Source organism: Cricetulus griseus, chromosome 6, assembly GCF_003668045.3.
Source record: "Cricetulus griseus strain 17A/GY chromosome 6, alternate assembly CriGri-PICRH-1.0, whole genome shotgun sequence".
In the NCBI taxonomy this organism is placed as follows: domain Eukaryota; kingdom Metazoa; phylum Chordata; class Mammalia; order Rodentia; family Cricetidae; genus Cricetulus; species Cricetulus griseus.
Window position 1 is genome coordinate 6,846,168 of NC_048599.1, and position 20,346 is coordinate 6,866,513.

A 20,346-nucleotide genomic window follows, 5' to 3' on the forward strand; every position below is an offset into this window, starting at 1 on the left:
AGGTGGGGTGTTTAGACATGGCAGGTTAAGGAATAAGGGCGTCGACTTCTTAAGACTGCTTCCTGCTGACATGGGGGGCGTTGACCATCTTTGGGGGACCCGAGAAGGTTGGGGTGCTGCCACGTCCTGGGGAAGCTGGTTGTTTCATTGTAGTCCAGGCTGTATGGAACTCCCTGGCGCCTCTTAGACCTGGCAAGGTGTTGACAGAGTAGAAGACAAGGTTGAGTTTAGAAAAAAATTTTTTTCTTAGGTCCTGTCACTTGAGGGGAAGATTGTAAGATGAGGGAGGGGTTCCCAAGGAGTCCCAAGATGAGTGAAGGGAATTTGGGACCGGGGAAAGGTTGAATATTACCTGGAGTGAATCTGACCTGTTTGGATCTGATTCGGCTCCCTGGAACTTATAAGAATCCTTAGAGTTTGTGGAAACATAAGTATTAGACACATTAGTAGCATATTCATGTTAGAAGCAACTTGGCTAAAAGCATTACCATTTTAAAATAGACAGATTTTTTTTAGGACAATGAAAAGCATCTTAATCTTGACCTTGTAGTTATTATCCTATAGTGGTATTGTTGAAGTTTACTATGAACAGTAGCATGAGAAATAGAGAAATCAGGAACATATTTTATTCTTTTTTAATGTCTCAACTCATTTTATCACCATTTAAGCCTTTTTATCCTCAAGCCTTTGTAACTACATTCTCAGACCTTCATACATCTTAGACTTTCCTATCTTTACATAGATAAACCCTAAAATACCTGTTACTGGAATCTGTTTTGCTTTAAGCTGGCAAGACTATCAGTCATCAAAAGCATCAGAGTTCTTGAGAAGGATAAGATTTTACCTGAATCAATGATTAAAGAATAACAGAGACTTGCCAGCAGGCTGCATGGACAGCCATCCCCAAGGTCCTCCATCCATAGTAGTGGGCTGCAGGACACCTGCCTTCTTGTTGATAACTTGTGACCTGTGGATTAGAGACTTTGGGAAGACTCGCCTACCGTTGGCCCAAGCAACGCCGGGAAAGTCGATTCCGTCGTCCTCTTGTCCATGGTCTGGAATACTTTGTGCCAGTTGAGGTGAAGGGCAGGGTTGCTCAGTGACCAGCATTGTCACTGACTCGAGATGAAGCTTCTTCAATGCTCATCAGTCTTCTCGGAGGAAATGGGGTGGGGCCAGCAGCTGGCCTAGCTCTCTGTTATAAAAAGCTTTTTAACAAAACATTTTAAATGCCATATTCTCTAGATCTCTGAGCATTTGAGGGCTGTCTGTTTAGTATCTTAGCAGTTAAGTTTGTCTTTAGTTAGAGAAAAAATACCTTTTTGTAATAAAAGCTGTACCTTTGTAAACGGCTTACAGGATAAACTGAGTGGTATAAATATTTTGTTAATTTGAAATAGATCTTTATAATTTTAAATTTTCATCATCACTTAAAGATACATGAGTTAAATTTAAGTTGTATAGACTTAGCTTATATTTTAAGTATAGTTAAATTATACCTTTATGACCTTAAATGTTTACCATCATTTAAAGATATATAGCAATTTAGAAATATAAGACTTAGTATAGTTTAATTTAAATTGTATATAAGCTAGATAAGTATAAAGTTAAATTACAGGTACAGAGACAAGCAGGACTGGATAACAGTAAAGGGGAACTAGGATGCAATCTCTGATCCGTACATTGTAGCAAACAGACAGGAGATTTAAAGAGAGACAGGGTAGACTATGATAAGACTCAATGTTTGCTTTGTAAACTTTGTAAAGCCCGAGCTGCTTGCTCTGTGTCCCTGACATCTCATGACTCTGCCCTTCCTCCCAGCATCCTCTCTGCCCCCCAAATCCTGCCTAGTTATTGACCATTCAGCACATTATTAAACTAATCACAGTGACGTATCTTTACACAGTGTATTCAAATATCTCCCAACACAGAGGTCAGCCTCTTGCTCATATATCCCAGATCCAGGGGTTGAACACATGCTGGCCATGGCTTCCAATCCCAAAAACCATATATAAATGTAAAACAGGAGCATGGGTGCTTTTCTGCTGTCCGTTAGTTACCTGATTTCAGGGATTCTGTTTTAGCACAATGAGATGGACTATGACAGAATCCAAACCAGAGGAGCACATGTGGTGATTCAATTGAGAATGTCCCCACAGGCTCTGGCAGAATACTTGGTCTCCAAGTGGTGGCCCTGTTTGGAGAGGATTAGGAGGTGTGGCCTTGTTGGAGATGAGTCACTGGGGGCTGACTTTGAGGTTTAAAGATTCCAAATTGCTCAGCAGTTAAAGGCATTGGCTGCTCTTTTAGGGGACACAGATTTGGTTCACAGCACCTATGTGGTAGCTCACACTCACCTGTAAGTTCAGTTCCAAGGTACCTAACACCTCTTCTCACCTTTGTAGTTCCTGCATGCCATAGTGCACATGCACACACTTGGTACACATATGCACACTTGGCACACACACACACACACACACGCACACACACACATTCAGCACACACACACACACACACACACACAGTACACATACACACATTCAGTGCACACACACACACTCAGTGCACACACACTTGTTACACATACACACACTCAATGCACACACTTGGTGCACACATACACACTTGATACACATACACACACTTGGTACACACACACACACACACACACTTGGTGCACACATACAGACTTGGTGTATCTTTGTGTATGTGTGTGTGTGTGTTGTGTGTGTCTGTGTCATGTATGTGCTTTTGTGTATGTGTGTGTATCTGTGTTTACCATGTGTGTGTAAGCACATGTGTGTGGAGGTCAGAGGATGACTCTCGGGAGTCTGTTCTCTCCTCCACACTGTGGAATCCAGGGATGGAACTCAGGTTCCCAGGCCAGCATTGGAGTGCCTCTGTCTACTGGGCCATCTTGCTTGACCTCCATTTTGTGGTTCTTTGAGACAGATGGCATGGAGTTGCACTAGTTACTTTTCTGTTGCTGTGGTAAAGCACCATGACCAAATGGAGCTTAAGGAACAGTTTCCTTTGGCTTACAGTTCTGGAGGGTGAATCCTCGTGGGCGGGGCACAGCCATGGCAGTGAGCGGCTGGCGTGCTGGCCGGAGCAGGAAGCTAAGAGCTCACATCTTCACCCACAGGTACTAAGTGGAGAGTGTGAACTGGAAATGGCTCACAGTGTTTAACCTCTCAAGCCCACCCCCAGTGTCACACTTCCTTCAAGGCTGCACTCCTAAGCCTCCAAATAATGCCACCAATCAGGACCAAGTATTCAGATATTTGAGCCTATGGGGGGCATCCCCGTTCAAACTACTCCATTCTACTCCCTGGCTCAAAAAGGCTCCTGGTCATATCATAATACAAAATATATTTAGTCCAGCTTCAAAAGTCTCCATAGCCTTCCACAATTCCAAGTCTCTTCTGAGACCCAATATAATCTCTCAACTGTAACATAAAATAAAGTTATTTATTTAAATAAATAAAATAAAATAAATTACATTTTATTACTGTATTATTTATTACAATTTATTACTGTAAAATAAAATAAAAAATTACATATTTCCAACATACAATAACACAAAATATACACTACCATTCTGAAAGGGAGGAATGGGGGCCCGTCGAGGAAACACTGGATCACAGGACAAACTCCAAAATCCTCTAGCTCCGTGTCAAAAGGCTTCCCTGGCTCCACCCTCTTGCTTTGCAGCCTGTAGCAATTCTCTCTTAGGCTGTTTTCACTCCCTGACAGTCTGCAGCTCTTCTTGGCAGACATACCCTGGTTCTGGCATCACCAGCATTTTAAGGTCTCCAATGTAACTCAGGTTTTCAGTGTCACACAAAGGCCTTTTACCTTCGTGGGGGTCTTCACGCAGGGACTCCCCTGCCGCATTCTGCCTTCCTTCAATGGCTCTCTAAAGCCACAGAAGAAAAATCTGTGACACTTTTACACCTTTTATGTCTCTCAAGTCAGCACCAAGTGGATGGCACTGCCATCTTGGGCTGCACCCTCACCCCTTGAACTGTACTGGCAGCAGATTTTGTTGGCAGTTTCTCTCTAGGAACAGAAAATGCCTTGCTTGGCCTTTCTCTTTCACAGGTTGGAAACGTAGCTGTCTGGCTGTCTTAGAGACTTCTCCTAGCAATTACAGCCTCCTTCCTGCCTTGGCAGAAACATTTAGCCCCCTCTTGCTACTTTTCTCCCCAAACTGTACATGTTGTATTTTTCTTTCCTCCACGGTTGCACGTTTTCCTTGAGAACTGAATAAGGGTTGTTAATAATGATTATGCCACAACTTCAACATTATGTTTCAAAGTTTCCTCTGTCAGTGAAATTGGTCAATTAGCAACAGCTTTTTTTTCTTTTTTTTTTTCCCAGTTTCTTTCTAGGAATAGAAAATGCTTTAGGCCCTTTCCTTTCACAAATTGGATGTGCTGTGTGGGGCCTTGGCCTGGGAGAACTCTTCGTTTGATCCAATCAGATCATCAAAGTCACTAATCTGCTTAGCCTTATATATATCCTGTGTTCCAGCACATACCTGGGATGTGACATTAAGTTTGTAACATTTTTTAACTTAGCTACAGGCAGGTTCTCAGGTCATGGGCAGAAGGCCGTCAGATTCTTTGACAAAACATCACATAAATGGCCTCTAGCTCAGTTGCTAATATCCCCCCCTCTGAAACCTCTTGAGCTGGGCCTGTCCATTCCACCTGGCTCTAAGCACTACTGTCTACCAGGATCCTACTAGAACGACCTTTTCATCTCTATTTACAGTGTCCAACTACTTTTCTAGTTCAAGTTCCAAAATCTCTCTCTCTCTCTCTCTCTCTCTCTCTCTGTGTAGCCCTGGCTGTCCTGGAACTCACTCTGTAGACCAGGCTAGCCTTGAACTCACAGACCTGCCTGCTTCTCCTTCCCCAGTTCTGGGATTAAAAGCTTGCACTACCACCATTTTCTAAAGTCTCTCTTACTCTTCCAAAAGCTAACGTGATTAGTTTCTTTACAGCAATGCCCCACTCCTGTTCTTTACATAGACACCCCACTCCTGGTACCTTTTCTGTTGCTGTGATAAAATTCCATGAGCAAAGGCAAGCTTAAAGAAGAAGGAGTTTCCTGGGCCATGGTGGCTCACCCCTTTAATCGGTAAACAAGCATACATGAGAGCATAATATTTATACACATAAAATAAAATGAATAAAATCTAAATTTTTAAAATTACATTTATGGGGCAGTGGTGGTGCACACCTTTAATCCCAGCACTTGGGAGGCAGAGGCAGGTGGATCTCAGTGAGTTCAAGGCTACCTTGGTCTATAGGATGAGTTCCAGGACAGCCAGGACTATTACACAGAGAAACCCTGTCTTGAAAAAGCGTTTTAAAATTACATTTATATGTGTGTATGTGTGTGTGTGTGTGCATGCATGTATGTGTGTATGTGTGTATGTGTGTGGGTGCCCGAAAGCAAACATATGCATGCATATGTGTGACACTGTGCCCTTGTGGAAGTCAGAGGCCAACTTACAGAAACTTTCTCCTCTACCAAGTGACCCAGAGGATTAAATCACCTTCAGACTTGGTGGCAAGTGCCTCTGCAGACTGAGCCATCTTGCCAGCACTTTCTTTAATATAAGAAAAATGATTCCTTGTCTGGATCTCACAGTGTTGCCTGGATAGCAGCCGGTGAACACACAGACAGTGAAAACAAGGAAGACTGTTGTTTTTGGTGAGGATGGGAAGGATTGATAGCAAACTTTTCTTCTCAATTAAAAAACAAATCATTGTGAGGGAGGGGATGCACTTGCTAATGTGGACGAGTGCTCCTGGGCGTGAGTGGAGGTCTGAGGGTTTTTTTGTTTTTTGTTTTTTGTTTTTTGTTTTTTGTTTTTTGTTTTTTTTTTTTTTTTTTTTTGAGGCAAAAATCTGTCACTGACCAGGAAGCTCCATTATTCTCCCAGCCCAGCTGGCTGGTATGTTTTCTGTTTCCTTTTTGAAGCTGTGAGATTGCAGATATGCACTGCATATCCAGCTTTTAATGTGAGTTCTGGGGATTTGAACTAGGGACCTTGTACTTGCCTAGCAGGTACTTTAGTGACTGAACCATCTCCACAGTCCAGGGAGAGCAATCGCACACAGAGTGTAGAGAGTCATCATGAAAATGTGTCTTAAAGAGCACATTCTTATCCGTAGTGGCAAAGACCTGTAATCTCAGCACTTAGAAATTCCAGTAAGTGGATCAGGAGTTCAAGGCCAGCCTCAGCTACTTAGTGAGTCTGAGGCCAGTCTGGACTAGTGTGGTGGTTTGAATGAGAATGTTCCTCATAGGCTCAGATGTTTGAATACTTGATCCCCAGTAGGTGGAGCTATTGGGGGATGTTTTAAAAGTGAAGGCTTGTTGGAAGAGGTGTGTCACAGCAGGTGAGCTTTGAGAACCTGAAGACTCTGTGCAGCTTCGGGTTAATCTCCTCTGCTTGGTGCTTGTGGTCCAAGACGAAAGCTCTCAGCTTCTTGTTTCTGCCATTAAGCCTGGGGTTTATTGTCATGCCTCTGTTCCACCGTCATGGCCTCTGACCTCTGGAACCATAAGTCAAAATAAGCCCCCTCTTCTGTTTTGTTTTGTTTTTGTTTTTATTTTTCGAGACAGGGTTTCTCTGTGTAACAGCTCTGACTGTCCTGGAACTCTCTTTGTAGACCAGGCTGGTCTCGAACTCACAGAGATCTGCCTACCTCTGCTTCTAGGCTGGGATTAAAGAGGTACACCACTACTGCTCTGCATTTTTTTCTCTATGTGATTTAAGATGCGCCCATCAGAATTCTCTCCTAGGATTGTTCCAGTTAAAATCTCTATAACTTCACCCTCCTGGCCCTGGCTAGGCAGAAAGACGTCTGGCTCTGAGCAGTGAGGTTCCAAGAATCGGTGAGTGATGTTAGCTACCAATGTGCCTGTCAGCTTTCTGTTGCTGTGGCTAAACACTTGAGGCTATCAACTTGAAGGAGTCAGCTTTGTTTTGTTCATGGTTTCAGTGTCCAGCCCATGTCAGTGGTCTGTGTCTGTGAGGCCTCTGCACCATGGCAGTGAACTTGTGGCAGAGGAAGTAAAAGACAGAGGCAGGAAGGGTCCAGGGTCCCAATATACCCATCAGGGACCATCCGTAATGACCTCATTTTCACCCACTAGGCTGAACTCTTAATTACTACATCCCAGTGGCAACACACGCTCATGACTACGCCTTCGATGTTGCCTTTAGGGTCCAAACTTCGAACTCAGAGACCCACCTGCCTCTGCCTCCCTAGTGCTGGGGTCAAAGGTGTGCACCACCACACCCTGCTTGTGGAGGACATTTTTTTACCTCCTTCATCAGCAGAGAAAATTAGAATGAGCAAGTTGTGCTTCCAAGGTGACGTTATAAAAGTGCCATTGGGCTGACTCTGCCTTCTTCTCTTTGGGTTCTTGTTCTTAGAACCCGTGAGGGGGTCAAATGGTCTGTGCAGAGGCAATTGCTCTTTTCGTTGTAACTCAGAGAAGTTGGTGCAGCCACTGAGCTGTCCTGTAGGATACATGGCTTTGTGGTATTCATATTCTTTATACAGAGTGCCAGGGCAGCTAGGAGGCCGGTTCAGTAGCCCCGGGGCAGGTGTAACTCCTCACTGCAAGCTGGTCTGGTATGTGGCTCAGGCCCCCTGCCCATTTTCCGATCTTTGGAACATCAGCAGTAGCCATGTTCTCACATGCCTGTGAGTTTCCCTCCGTGAAGCTCCTAGGATGGCCTGTGTTTAGTCACGCTTGTATGCATTCACGTGCAGAGCGATTTCCATGTTTCTGTGTTGTAGGTCACTCCTGTATGTGGGACAGAAATCAAAGAACGACTGCGGAGGCTGTCACGAGCTTCTCCCTGACTCCAGACCCCTTTGCCTCAGGAGCTGGGGAGGCTGCCATATCCACCTAGTGCAGTGGTTTGTGGGAACAGTCTCCCCGGTTCCAGAATGGCAATGCTAGGGACACATCTGGGTGTTAAAGTGCGAGTAGGAGGGTGCTGTAGGCTGGCGAGTACCGGTCAGGGATCCCACTAAACAGCTCATAGTGTGCTCGAGATGCTGTTTGCCAACAGGTCATTCATGGTCTGCCTCAGGTGTTTACAGTGCTGAGCTGGAGAAGCCTTGTCCTAGAGGGAAGTTACATGTGTGAAAAATGGGTGAGCACCTTCATTCATTATTTATTTTTGTTGTGCTGAGCATCAAACCCACAAGCTTGAACCAACTAGGCAAATGCTCTACCACTAACTATAACCAAGCCTTTGGCCTTTTGAGACAGGGTCTCACAGTGTAGCCCAGGCTGGCCTTTCGGTCTCCCTGCGTTACAGGTTAGCCTAGTCTAGGAGGACTGTGCGCTTTGGGTTTGCTACCTCTTTCCTCCATCTGCCTCCCTCCTTTTGATGCCAGGGAGCAAACCCAAGGCTCTGAGAAAACTAGGCTCCAAGCGGTAAGTAATTCCCTTTTCTGAGCAATCTTTTAGCCAGACTTTGCTCTTAAAATACAGAAGCTAATAAAACCAAGCTAGACTCCCTTAATATAGGTGACAATGGTGTGGCTGGGGCAATATATGAGGTCACTGGCAGTGGGCCCAAGATCTAACTCTAATGCACAAACTGACTTAGTGGAGCCCATTCTCTATGGAGAGATGCCTTGCCCAGCCTAGACACAGGGGTGTGGGGGGTGGAGAGGCGCCTTGGTCCTGCCTCAGCTAGATGATGGACAGACTGAGTAGACTTCCTAGGGGAGGCCTCACCCTCTCAGAGGAGCAGATGGGAGGAGGGGGAGTGTGGGGAGCAGAAGGAGAGGAGGGAGAGGGAACTGGGATTGGAATGTAAAAATAAATTAATAAAAAAATACAGATGCTGGGGCTGGAGAGATGGCTCAGAGGTTAGGAGCACTGCCTGCTCTTCCAGAGGTCCTGAGTTCAATCCTCAGCTACCACATGGTGGCTCACAACCATCTGTAATGAGATCTGGTGCCCTCTTCTGGCATGGAGGCATATATGCAGACAGAACACTATTCATAATAAATAAATAAATCTTCAAAAAAAATACAGATGCTAAGAGCTGGAGAGACAGCTCATCGGCTAAGAAGACGCAGGTTCAAATCCCAGCATCCATTTGGGCAGCTAAAAAACAGTCTTAACTGTAGTTCCAGGGGAGCTGTCATTCTTTTCTGCTCTTCTCAGACACTGCATGCATATGGCACACAGTCATACATGTAGGCAAAATGTGCACATAAAATAATAATAAAATAGAGATGTTAAACCAAGTGCGGTTGTAATTCTAGAACTGGGGGGGGGCGAGGGGCAGAGGCAGGAAGAACACAAGTTCAAACCCACCTTCATCTGTATAGTAAGTTCAAGGCCAGTCTGGGTTTCAGACATGAAACCATGTCTCTAGGCAAATAAGATACAATAGAACAACATGGAATAGAATGTAATAAAAATAAATACACATTCTTTTATTTCCCCGTTGATGCTGCCCCTGGGGCCTCTCAGCGCAGTGCCACAAAAAAGGGAGTCACGGAAGCTTGGCTTTTCTTTTTAGGATGGTGGGCTGGAGGTGGGGGTCACAGAACCTACCTGATCAAGCAGAATCAAGGTGTAGGCACGGGGAGGGACATGGGTGTAGACACACACACACACACACACACACACACACACACACACACACACACACACACGTCCTCTGTTCCATTCAGCTTACACCCCTCCCATGCTGTACAGCAGCTGTCCACACCACCCGTCACTCCAGCTGAGTTTCCTCCCACAGATATTCTCTGACTTTGGAGATGTGGCTGACCTCCTCACTGTGCAGCGGTGTGAAAGTGTCCACACAACTGAGGGTTAGCCCTTTGAGCAAATGCGATAAATGTCAGCAGTGCCAACCACTTTATTTTGAAACAGCTGCAGTTCTGTGGTCCCGGGCCCTTCTCCTCCCCCTCCCCTGCTGTAGCTGGCTAAGCTGCCATGCTCCATGGGTTACAGGAGGGACTCTGGAGTTGTCCCATGAAGAGTGAGCTAGAAGTCCCACGGATCAGAAAACCAGTGTGCTTTGTGAGAATTTTGCAGGCAGAAGGGGACCAGCTCAGGGAGGCAGACCTGAGGGGAGGTGACAGGGACCAGAGACACCAGGCCTGACTCTGGGGGTGGGAGGGGGGAAGTGAACAGGGCGGGAGGAAAGACCACTGGGTCCATGCTGGTGACCAGGTGACCAAGGCAGAGCAGGTAGAGGGCTTTGCAGTTCCCTGGAGTTGCAGAGTTAAGGGCAGGGAATGCATACAAGAGCCTCCTGAAATCCAGTTCAAAGAGCAAGCTGCCTGGACTCAGGAGGCAGAGGCAGGTAGGTCTCTGTGAGTTCAGGGCCAGCCTGGTCCACATACTGGGTTTCAGGCCAACCATGACTGCATAGTAAGACCCTGTCTCAAAACAAAACAAGAAATGAAAGGACAAAGCCCCTCCCCCATCTCTTATCTACTCTTAGGGTCCCATCCAAACCCTCAGTACATTTGCCCTGACTCTCTGAAGAGGAGGCAGGCAGTGATTTGATTTCTTTTAATTATCTTCTGGAGAGGAAGTGTCTCTGTCCCATTATATACAGAACAGATGGACCAAAACCCATTTATTTGTTTGTTTGTTTGTTTGCTTGCTCAACAAGATAGGACCTCATGTAGTCCAGGCTAGCCTCAAGCTGCCACAGGCCTCGAACTCCTGATCCTTCTACCTCTCCTTCCCCTGACATTACAGGTGTGCACCACTGTAGGAGAAACTGCCAGCCAGCCTACCCAAGCCACAGTCGCCCTGCCATGTGCCCAAGCCAGCCCAGCATGAACATGAGTGGCAGACATTTCTTCCCTGAGCCAAGCCTGCTTCTATGCCCAGAGACTGCTGACAAAGAGATGCCTGACCAGAGACACCAATGAGGAAAGGACAAGACAGCAGAGTCAGCCTCCTGAGCCGATAGGACCTTGGAAGCAGGTATAAAGGCAGGTCTGACTTCCTGAATAAAGGAGTCTGCAGCGTGCTCTGCTACTCACTGACTCCCAGGGCCTGAGTCGTTGGTGCTGCGTCTTCTCCCCCTCTCCCCCAAGGGGTGTCTGAGAAGAGCAACCTGAAACACACCAGCACACCTGGTTTGTGTAGTGGTGATGATCAAACCCTGGTCGTTCTGCACTCCAGGCAGGCATCCTGCCAATTGTATTACACCTCAGCCCAGGCCACTCTAATCTGTTCTGGTTACCACGGTGTAGTGAGTGTGAAACCAGCTTTGCTCACAGCTGGAAGAGGGGATGGCTCTTGCTGACTCCTCTAGAAGGCCCATTAGACTCTGAGAACTTTACTACCAACCAGGAGCATGGCTAAGCACCGATGCCTGAGCTACACTCCTAGCCTGTTTCTGTTTTTAGACAGGAGCTCTACATAGCCCAGACTGGCTTGGAACTTGCACCAATCTTCCTGCTCAGCCTCCCAAATGCTGGGCACAGAAGCATGTGACACTATGCACGACTGAGGTAATGACTAGTCCCTGAACTTCCACGACCCTCTTGCTTCAGTTCCCTGGGTAGTGAGGACCCCAGACTGCCTGTGCCCCCATTCCTGCCTCAGCTTCTCTCCCATGTTCAATGGACTGCTGGTCTGTTTCCCTCACCCTGACACACAGCGCCATTGCCTCCTGTCCTGGCTAAGCAAGCGTCTCCCTGGGGCTTCTGTCTGGGGGCAGCTATAGTACCTTGGACAATCCTGCCTGCATTCCACACTAGGTGCACTCCCAGAAGGCTTGGCTGGTGGGCCCCAACAATATCACACACCGGCACCTTTTCAAATTTGGAAACTTGAAAATAATAACCATAGCTTCATTCTCCAGTCTCTGCCAATGCATCTGAAAGCACATGGGGAGGTGATGTTTGCATTTGGGGTGTTTTGTGAAAAATGAAAATAGAACCACGATGGAAACTCCCATTATTGGTATGAGAGGCCCTTCCGGGTCAGGGGAAGGCGCTGGTGACAGTAGCATTAAGACAACTCTGGCAGAAGTCCAAGAGGACGGGTGCAAAGCTTCTAATTCCTCTCTATTAGAGAAAGAGGGACTGGTTTCTCCAAGGACCCCAAGGGAGCCCCATGCCACCTGCAAATCCCTGTAGGGCTACCACCTAAGAAAGGCAAATCTGAGCATCTGACAGAGCCCAGGAACCAGAAAAACTGGTCCCCACTCTGGGTAGGAACTGCTTCCTGGATTTTGCCACCTGCCTCCCCCACCTCCCCCAGCCCAGCTGCATCTATAATGGCCTCGGGCAAGACAGAAATTCTTTACCCCCAGTAAACCACTGTAAACTGTAATTACGGGGGAGGGATGATTTCACCAGTTCTTGGTGCACAGCTGCTCAGAGGTACAGCCTTATAAGCAGAGGACCCAGTCACAGGGACCTGGGAGACCACCCTGCATGCCAGTGTGGGGGGATGCATGTCCATTGAAGAACCTGTGTACAACTTGCCACTCTTGTTTCCTTGCCTGCCAGAGCATAGACACCAAGGGCTGGACTTGGCTGTGGGTCACACAGGGTTTGGACTTACCGGGGAAGCTGCCATGGAAGGAAAGCAACCTGCGGCCCCTAAAAAGTGTGGGGTGTGTGTGTGTGTGTGTGTGTGTGTGTAGAGGGGTGGTTACTTATAGGTTTGAAAGATGTCCTTGAGCTGTGGCTGAGACTCAGTGTTGGGGCACTTGCCTGGCATGCTCAAGGCCCTGGGTTCGAGCCTCAGCGCTGGGAAGAGCAAACGTGCTTGGAGGATGGCAATGTGTTGGCAGACTGCCGCTGTGAAGAGCCAGACAGCAAACTTGGGCTTTGCAGCCCAGATGGTCTCAAGAGTAGTGACAAACAACATGTAAACGACAAGGCAGAGTGATGGTGACAGAAACAGATGGCTGGCAGAGCCTAAAATATTTACTATTTTTTGGCAGATTGAAGACCAAGTGTGAGGAACTCTCAATGGTTCCTGGAGAGTGGCAAGCCTCAGGAGGAGCTAGGCTCCATGGGTGTCACCACGATGAAGGAATTGGCTGTCCCTGAAGGTGGCCCATAGGGCTGAGCCACTCATGTCCTCTGTGAAAAGGAGCCTGCACTAGGGAGCGCTGACAAAGGTCCTATTGCAGGAGGCGCCTAGATTTGGGCCTGTGAGACCCTGGATCTTGAGCCTGTGGCTTGCTTGCTGTGTCTGGGGCTTTGGCTGGGTACTACCGGCAGTCCCCTGTAAGGGAGCCTGTCCCCTGTGGGCCTGGGGAGATTGGCCTAGCTGTACTCCACTCTCAGAGAGGACCAGCCCTGCTGCCCCTCCAGGTGTTCCCTTAAGACTGTGCTTGGTGTTAGCCTCACTCACACCAGTTACCAGTCTGAACTGGGGTAACAGATGCCCGTGGGCCCCACATGGGTGCTGAGAATTGAACCCAGGTTCCTCTGCAAGGTCAGCCAGTGTTATTAACTGCTGAGCCATCTCTCCTGCCCCTTTATGCCCCCTCCCCCAATATTAACTTTCCATGTCATGCTGAAAACCTGTATGACAGAAACATCTTAGCAGGGAAAGGAGCATTTTGGCTCCAGGTTTCAGAAAGATAAAGCAAGGGTGAAGATTCTTCATGTCTCCAAGAGCCAGGAAGCAGAGAGAGCCGTGGCAACCAGAGTGGGCATAGCCTTCAATGACTTGCCCTTAGAACCACTTCCATCAGTCTGGCCCCGACTCCCTAAAGTTCCACGTCCTTCATCTGGAGATGGAGCATTCAAAACTCAAAATGTGAGCCTGTGAGGGGCATTCTAGACTTAAACCATAGGTGGGGACTGTAAGTCAGTGATAGGACACGTTCCTGGCGTGCACAGGTCTCCAAGTTCAATTCTCCTGTCATCCTGTGGGTGGGCAGACTCACAATCCAACAAGACTGACTTCTTTTTTCTTTTCTTTTTTCTTTCTTCTTTTTGTTTTGTTTTGACAGGGTTTCTCTGTAGCTTTGGAGTCTGCCCTGAAACTTGCTCTGTAGACCAGGCTGGCCTTGAACTCGAAGAGATCCCCCATCTTTGCCTCCCGAGTGGGATTAAAGGCATGTGCCTAGCTATGACTTTCTTATAAGGCGAGACACAGACAGACCAACCCCATGAGGAGAGTGCTTGTCGAGGAGAACCCCATGTGGCCATCAAAACAGAGACAGTTGGTGGCCATCTCCCAAAGGACACCACGGATGGCCAGACAGGCAGAGGAAGGCAGAGAATACCCTAGGACCTCCAGGGGCCACAAATTGTGTCTTAGTTGATAGGCTGTTGTCTAGCATGCATTTAGCTCTGAGTTCCAGCCTCAGACCCTGTAAATCAGATGTGGTGGTCCAACCCTGTAATCCCCGCACTTGGGAGGTGGAGGCAGGAGGATCAGGAGAGTTCAGGATCATCTTCAGCTACACAGTGAGTTCAAGGCTAGCCTGGGCTACATGAGACCATGCTTCAAAAAAAGTACATGGAGACTATACATGGGTTCTATGTAAAACAGCAAATCCCATATTTATTTATTTATTTATTTATTTATTTATTTTTCGAGACAGGGTTTCTCTGTATTGTTTTAGAGCCTGTCCTGGAACTCCCTCTGTAGTCCAGGCTGGCCTCGAACTCACAGAGATCTGCCTGCCTCTGCTCTCCCGAGTGCTGATATTAAAGGTGTGAATCACCAACGCCAGGCTAATAGCATATCATTTTATATAAAAGACTTAAGTATTAGAAATGGGATTATATAAAGACTTAAGTATTAAGTTTGAGTTTTGGGTTTGAGGTGTGTGTGTGTGTGTGTGTGTGTGTGTGTGTGTGTGTGTGTGTGAAACATTCCCACCAAAAATGGGGGATGAGTCTACTTGGCAAATACTTTCCAAAGTATGAAAATCAAGTAAAATGGGAATGAAGGAGCTGAGCATCTGGGTTCAACTTTCTCACACACAAGCTTCGAACTGCTGCATGCTGGGGATCAGTGGAATGAGCAGGGCCCCTGACAGGTTCCACAGGGACACCCAAGTCTTCCTCCCATGCACCCACGTCACCCAATGTAGCGATTGCCAGCCCTCGTCCAGGTGCCTCACTTTCCCTTGTAGACTCAGAGGACGACTGAGCTGTGGGTCTGCCTCTCTGTGACTGGGTCACACTGGAGGATCCCCAGAGGCCTGGGTTAGTGAGTGGTAGCTCCCGGTATTCTACACTGGAATGTGACCAGGAGGGGGCAGGGTTTTGGTGCCTGAATGGTGCTTACTGCACAGAGAGGAGGGGAGTGAGGCTTAGACACAAGAAACAGCCCAGTGTCACGGGACAGCTGCTGTGAAGGAAGCTGGGTGATTCAGGCAAGATTGAGTTCAACAGCTGGGCAGGATAAGATGCCTGTAATTCTGTCTTGGGAGGTTGGGTTTACGTGGTCATGATTTGGAAGCTAGCCTGAGCTACATAGGGTGCGTGCCAAAAGACCCAAATGACCATCAGTGAACACAGATAACTGAAATGTAATTTATCTACACAGTGGGATATTACCCATCCCTGAAAAGGAAGGGTTCTTCCTCTACACTAACATACTGTGAGAGTCCATGTGTGTGAAATGTCAGGAGGAAGATCCAACAGTCAGGAAGTAGCCAGTGGCTGAGAGAGAGGGTGGAGGAGGGGCTACTAAGGGGTCAGAGCTTCTTCTCTTTCCCCTAGGAGTCCACACAAGATCTTTTTTCAGACAGATGGTACCTCACCTAACATGCCATACTCCGGTCAGAAGGGGGAGTCAGGAAAACAGGGACCAGCTGGGGGCGGGGGTGGAGGTGGGGGTGGTGTAGGGCAGCAGGCAGGATGCTGTAAATGTAAAGAACGCAGTGTCTTCCAGGACAAGACACACAGTTGCCACAGAGGTAAGGACAGGGCAGCCATGAGCCACCCCTTCTAGGAGGGGAGAGACTCCACCATCAGGTTTGTCCATTTTATAAAATAAAAACAGGACCGGAAGCAGCATTCCTGCATCAGGCAGCTCTCAACCAATCACATGTAAATCTAGCTCAGGGGATCTAACGACTGTTTCCAGTCTCTTCAGGAGTGTAGGCAACCATAGGCAGATACACACCCAGACACAGACATACAAATACATACACAGAGAGATGAACACGCTGACATACAGATACATACACACACAGATAGACACAGACAGACACACAGACAAATAAAAATAGGCTAGGCATGGTGGCACACTCCTTTAATCCCAGCACTTGGGAGGCGGAGACAGAAGGATCTCTGCGAGTTTGAGGCCAGCCTGGTCTACAGAGTGAGTTTCAGGACTGCTAGGGCTACACAGAGAAACCCTGTCTCAATCAACCGTTTTTTGTTTTTTTGTTTTTGTTTGTTTTTTAACCTCCCCAGAGCTGGTATTAAAGGTGTCTCTCTCCGAACTCCTCCAATTGTGCGTCCATCTCCCCTCCTTTAAGCACCCTTTGCCCCTCTCTAATGGTCCCTTCTGCTTTCCTGGCCTCCCAGAACTCAAGAGCCCTTGGAGAGAAACACAAGGCGGGAGACTTGGTGCTGCTTGGTTTAGCTTTCTGACCAGCCCTTTATCTGTGAGGGCTCTCCACACTGCCTTATAAGACGCTCCTTGTTTTCTGGTTTTAGTGAAAATCCCTGGTGCTGACATTCCAGGCAAGTGCCATCAAACAACTCGACTACTTCTTGAACAACAAATAGTCGAAGAACTGTCTGGAGAATGAGAGAATCTTTGAGAGTGGGTGGCTGCAGTAACAAAGTCACCTGAGGTGGCTGGGACGGGTGTTGAGTGGCTCCAAGCCAGAGACCCCCCCATCCCGGAGTGGCTGTGTCTAGGTGCATCAAGCTGCCCCCCTGTCCTTCTGGAGTTTAAAGCTTTCTAAAGTGTTGTTCTGCAGACCTTGTACTGAAGGGACCAGCTTCCCTTTTGGCAGCCATAATGGCCGAACACGTGCTTCTATGACCTTGTCCTAGACACTAGAAAGTCAGATGCCTGTCTCGTGACAAGGAACCAATCAGAAGTTAGCTGGTAGCGCTATGCTTTACGACCCTGGGTGTGCTTTACGGACAAGCGCACAGCAATGACACAGAGAGCATAGCAACCACCCTGGGAGGGCCTATGGGCCATAACAACCAGTTGACCAATCAACACAGGGCAAGCCCTCCAAGCCTGGAGCCTCTGCGTACCCCTAGACACTCCCCTTACACTGTCCTATAAGATCTCTTGGGAGACCCTAGGAGCCGTCTTTTCTAGCCATCCGCCATGGCGGGTGGGTGAAAGACCCAAGCTAACATGGGGTTAGCTCGTTAAATTACAATAAAGCCTCGTGCAGTTTGCAGCAAGCTCTCGAATCTGCCTGGTGATTGGGGTGGCCGAGAACGTGGCCTGGGACCCCGGATACTTGAGTTTTCGGGGGTCTAACAGTACCTCTGCCTTGATTTGCAACTCCATTCCTGGTGCTCTCCACACTGTCTGCTCCTTCCTCACACCGGTATGGCTTTGTAGAGGAGTCCCTCACCAGAGCTCTGAGCCCCAGAGGGCAAGGGAGTGGGCATAGGGAAGCAGCTTAGGCAGCCATGTAGGAAGAAATGGCACTTTACAATGCCTAAAGGCAGCCAGCCCTGAGACACATCAGTTTATCAGGCCCTGTGATGTGGCCCTGCCCCAGGGGCTCTGTCTCCTGTGTGCACCAAACTGTGTCCAACTCATCTGCTCCTATGCACTTTAAATACTCCCCAACACTCTCCTAGGTAAGTCTCCTGAAGTTTTGGCCTGTGACACCCCAGGGAACTAAAACCCCAAGGGCCTGCTCCAGTGCCAGCCGCCACACTTTCTTCTGCTCCGGCTTCCACAGTGGAGTCTGGGGATGGGAGTTAGTGAGTCTCTTGGGATATGTCTTTATTTCTACAGTCAACCATTCCAGAAAAAAAACAAAGAGGAGCATTTTTTTAAGAGGCAGTTATTCATTGTAAATGGGGCAAAGGAGTAAACCTGGGCGGGTAAAGGGGGCTGATGTGGCTTTAGAGGCAGGGCAGGTGCAAACACGCAGACACATGCCACTTGGACATTTAAAACAATATATTTTTATTTAAATTTTACCTAATTTTTTGTTAGTTTTGGTGGGGATGGAACCCAGGACCTCAAGCATTTTAGGCAAGCATTCGACCACCGAGCTACACTGTCAGGGGTGTGTGTGTGTGTGTGTGTGTGTGTGTGTGTGTAAACTGAGGACTGCCAGGCAAGTGTGATCCTCTCACTTGGACCTGCTTCTTACCATTTTTTTTTCCTTTTGGCCTCAGGCAGTGGCACCCAGGACCGCGTGCGCGTGCTCGTGGATTAAGCACCGCTCACAAGGAGTCTCTCTCTCTTTCCAGTAGAATGCTTGTTTTCACCTTCTCCTCTGTCTGGTTCACAGTAGCCACGGAATGAGCAAATGGCGACTGTGGGTTGCTAATGAACATATCAAAGCCTGGCTGGTGCTATGCGCATAACCCCAGCCCGGCCCAAGGTAGCTCGAGGTAGAAGAGTCAAGAGTTCAAGGTCATCCTCAGCTACACAGCTAGTTAGTTTGAGACACTCCACCTGCAACAAATGTGGAAGCTGTAATTACCCACACCTGTAATCCTACCACTCGAGAGACTGCGGTTGGGGGCTCACACGTCCAGGGACAATCTGGGCTACAAAGTGAGTTCCAGTCCAGCCTTGTCTCAGGCCTTGTCTCAAAACAAAGCAAAATAAAGCCAAGATTTCTATGCACTTTAAATACTGGTTCCTTTGTTACTGATAGTGAACGTCTTCAGTCTACATAGCACGTGAATGGTCTCAATGCCCCAGCACAGGCTTTGTCTGCCACCTAGTGTCTGTCCAGGCAACTGTAAGCCACACACACTGGCTGTGCAGTAATAGTGCTCCTGGTAAGAACACAGAAGGGAACACTCCCTCTAGAGCAGCCATTCTGCTTCTCAACTTGTGGATCGGGAAGCCCTTCGGCAAAACTCTGTCTTCAAAATATTTACAATTCATAAATGTAGCAAAATCACCGTTATGAAGTAGCAACAGAAATAGTGTTAGGGTCTGGGGTCAGCACAGCATAAGGAACTTCGTTAAAGGGTTGCAACATTAGGAAGGCTGAAAACCACTGCTCTATGGGTGATGTGGGAATGCCTGTCAGAGTTCATTCCCTCTCCCTTCAACAATGAACCTGCAAGAGGCTGCCTGGGCATCGCACCCTCAACCACCCCAGGCACCTACGTCCGTACAGGGCGTTTGTCACTACAAATGATTGGAAACTCCCTGAGATTTCCCCATCGACGGGTGTGGTGGGATATTCCCAGGTAACCTGCACACACAGGGGCGGTCCCAAAGCTGGTTGGAAAAATGAGATTGTTCTCGGGAAAACTATGAAGGGGAAGAAACTGGCATCCAACAGTTACCTCAGCACACTTGCCTTCCTTATGAGGGTGAAGGCATGAGAAAGACAAGCCAGTCAGAACAAGAGGAAAAGACACAGGATGGAAAATGCAACACAAACTGCAGAGACCAGCTGCCATCGGGGCTGTGTCTGGGAAGCCATGGAGAAAGAGAAAGGACAGATGTTGTCAGAGGAGGAACGAGAGGCACTTCCGCAGGGACACCCTCTCCAAAGCTTTGACTCTTGGAGCCTTGGTAACAGCTCACATGACTTTAAGTACGTAGACAGTCAGCATAGCTGGGTGGAAGTGGGTCCAAGACAGTTTGGCGATGCTGCCAGAGGGAGCCACTGCACAGCGAACACCCCCAGGCCAGGTGTGGTGGTGCACAGCCTCCCATCACTGTGAGTTTGAGGCCAGCCTGGTCTCAAAAATGACAATAAACAAAAAGTTATACTGGACCAAAGGCCGTTCCAGTCATGGGACCCAGCCAGTGTCCTGGAACATTTCTGCTAAGGAATGAGACTCTTGTCCAGACAGAACTTGCCTGGGCACAGCCCTCTGTTGCACCTGTCTGTGAGAGCCAGCACCTGGAAGTGACCACAGTGCCACTCCGTATATGGGAGGCCACACGAAGCAGGGAGCTGGGTGCTTAGCCTGTTCCCTCCGTGTCCCGGTAAAAAGACTCGTCTCTCTTCTGCAGCTCTCATGAGGTGCCAAAGCCAGCATAACTGGTAGTTCACAGTGCAGGCTGGGAAGATCCAGAGCCTGGCATAGGCATCCGGGAGAGGCCTTTGTGCTAACTATCCATGCTGGAAGGCACAAGAGCAGAGAGCACAGGACACAGAGAAGATCCCCCACCCCCACACCATGCACAGCC

The 20,346-nt window shown here is 48.1% G+C and overlaps 1 non-coding gene across 1 annotated transcript; it reads right to left on the reverse strand.

Moving 5' to 3' along the window:
• Window positions 1–9,530: 9,530 nt before the first annotated feature.
• LOC113836508 lies at window positions 9,531–9,810 on the reverse strand. Its single transcript, XR_003486813.1, has one exon.
• Between the last annotated feature and the right edge of the window lie 10,536 nt (window positions 9,811–20,346).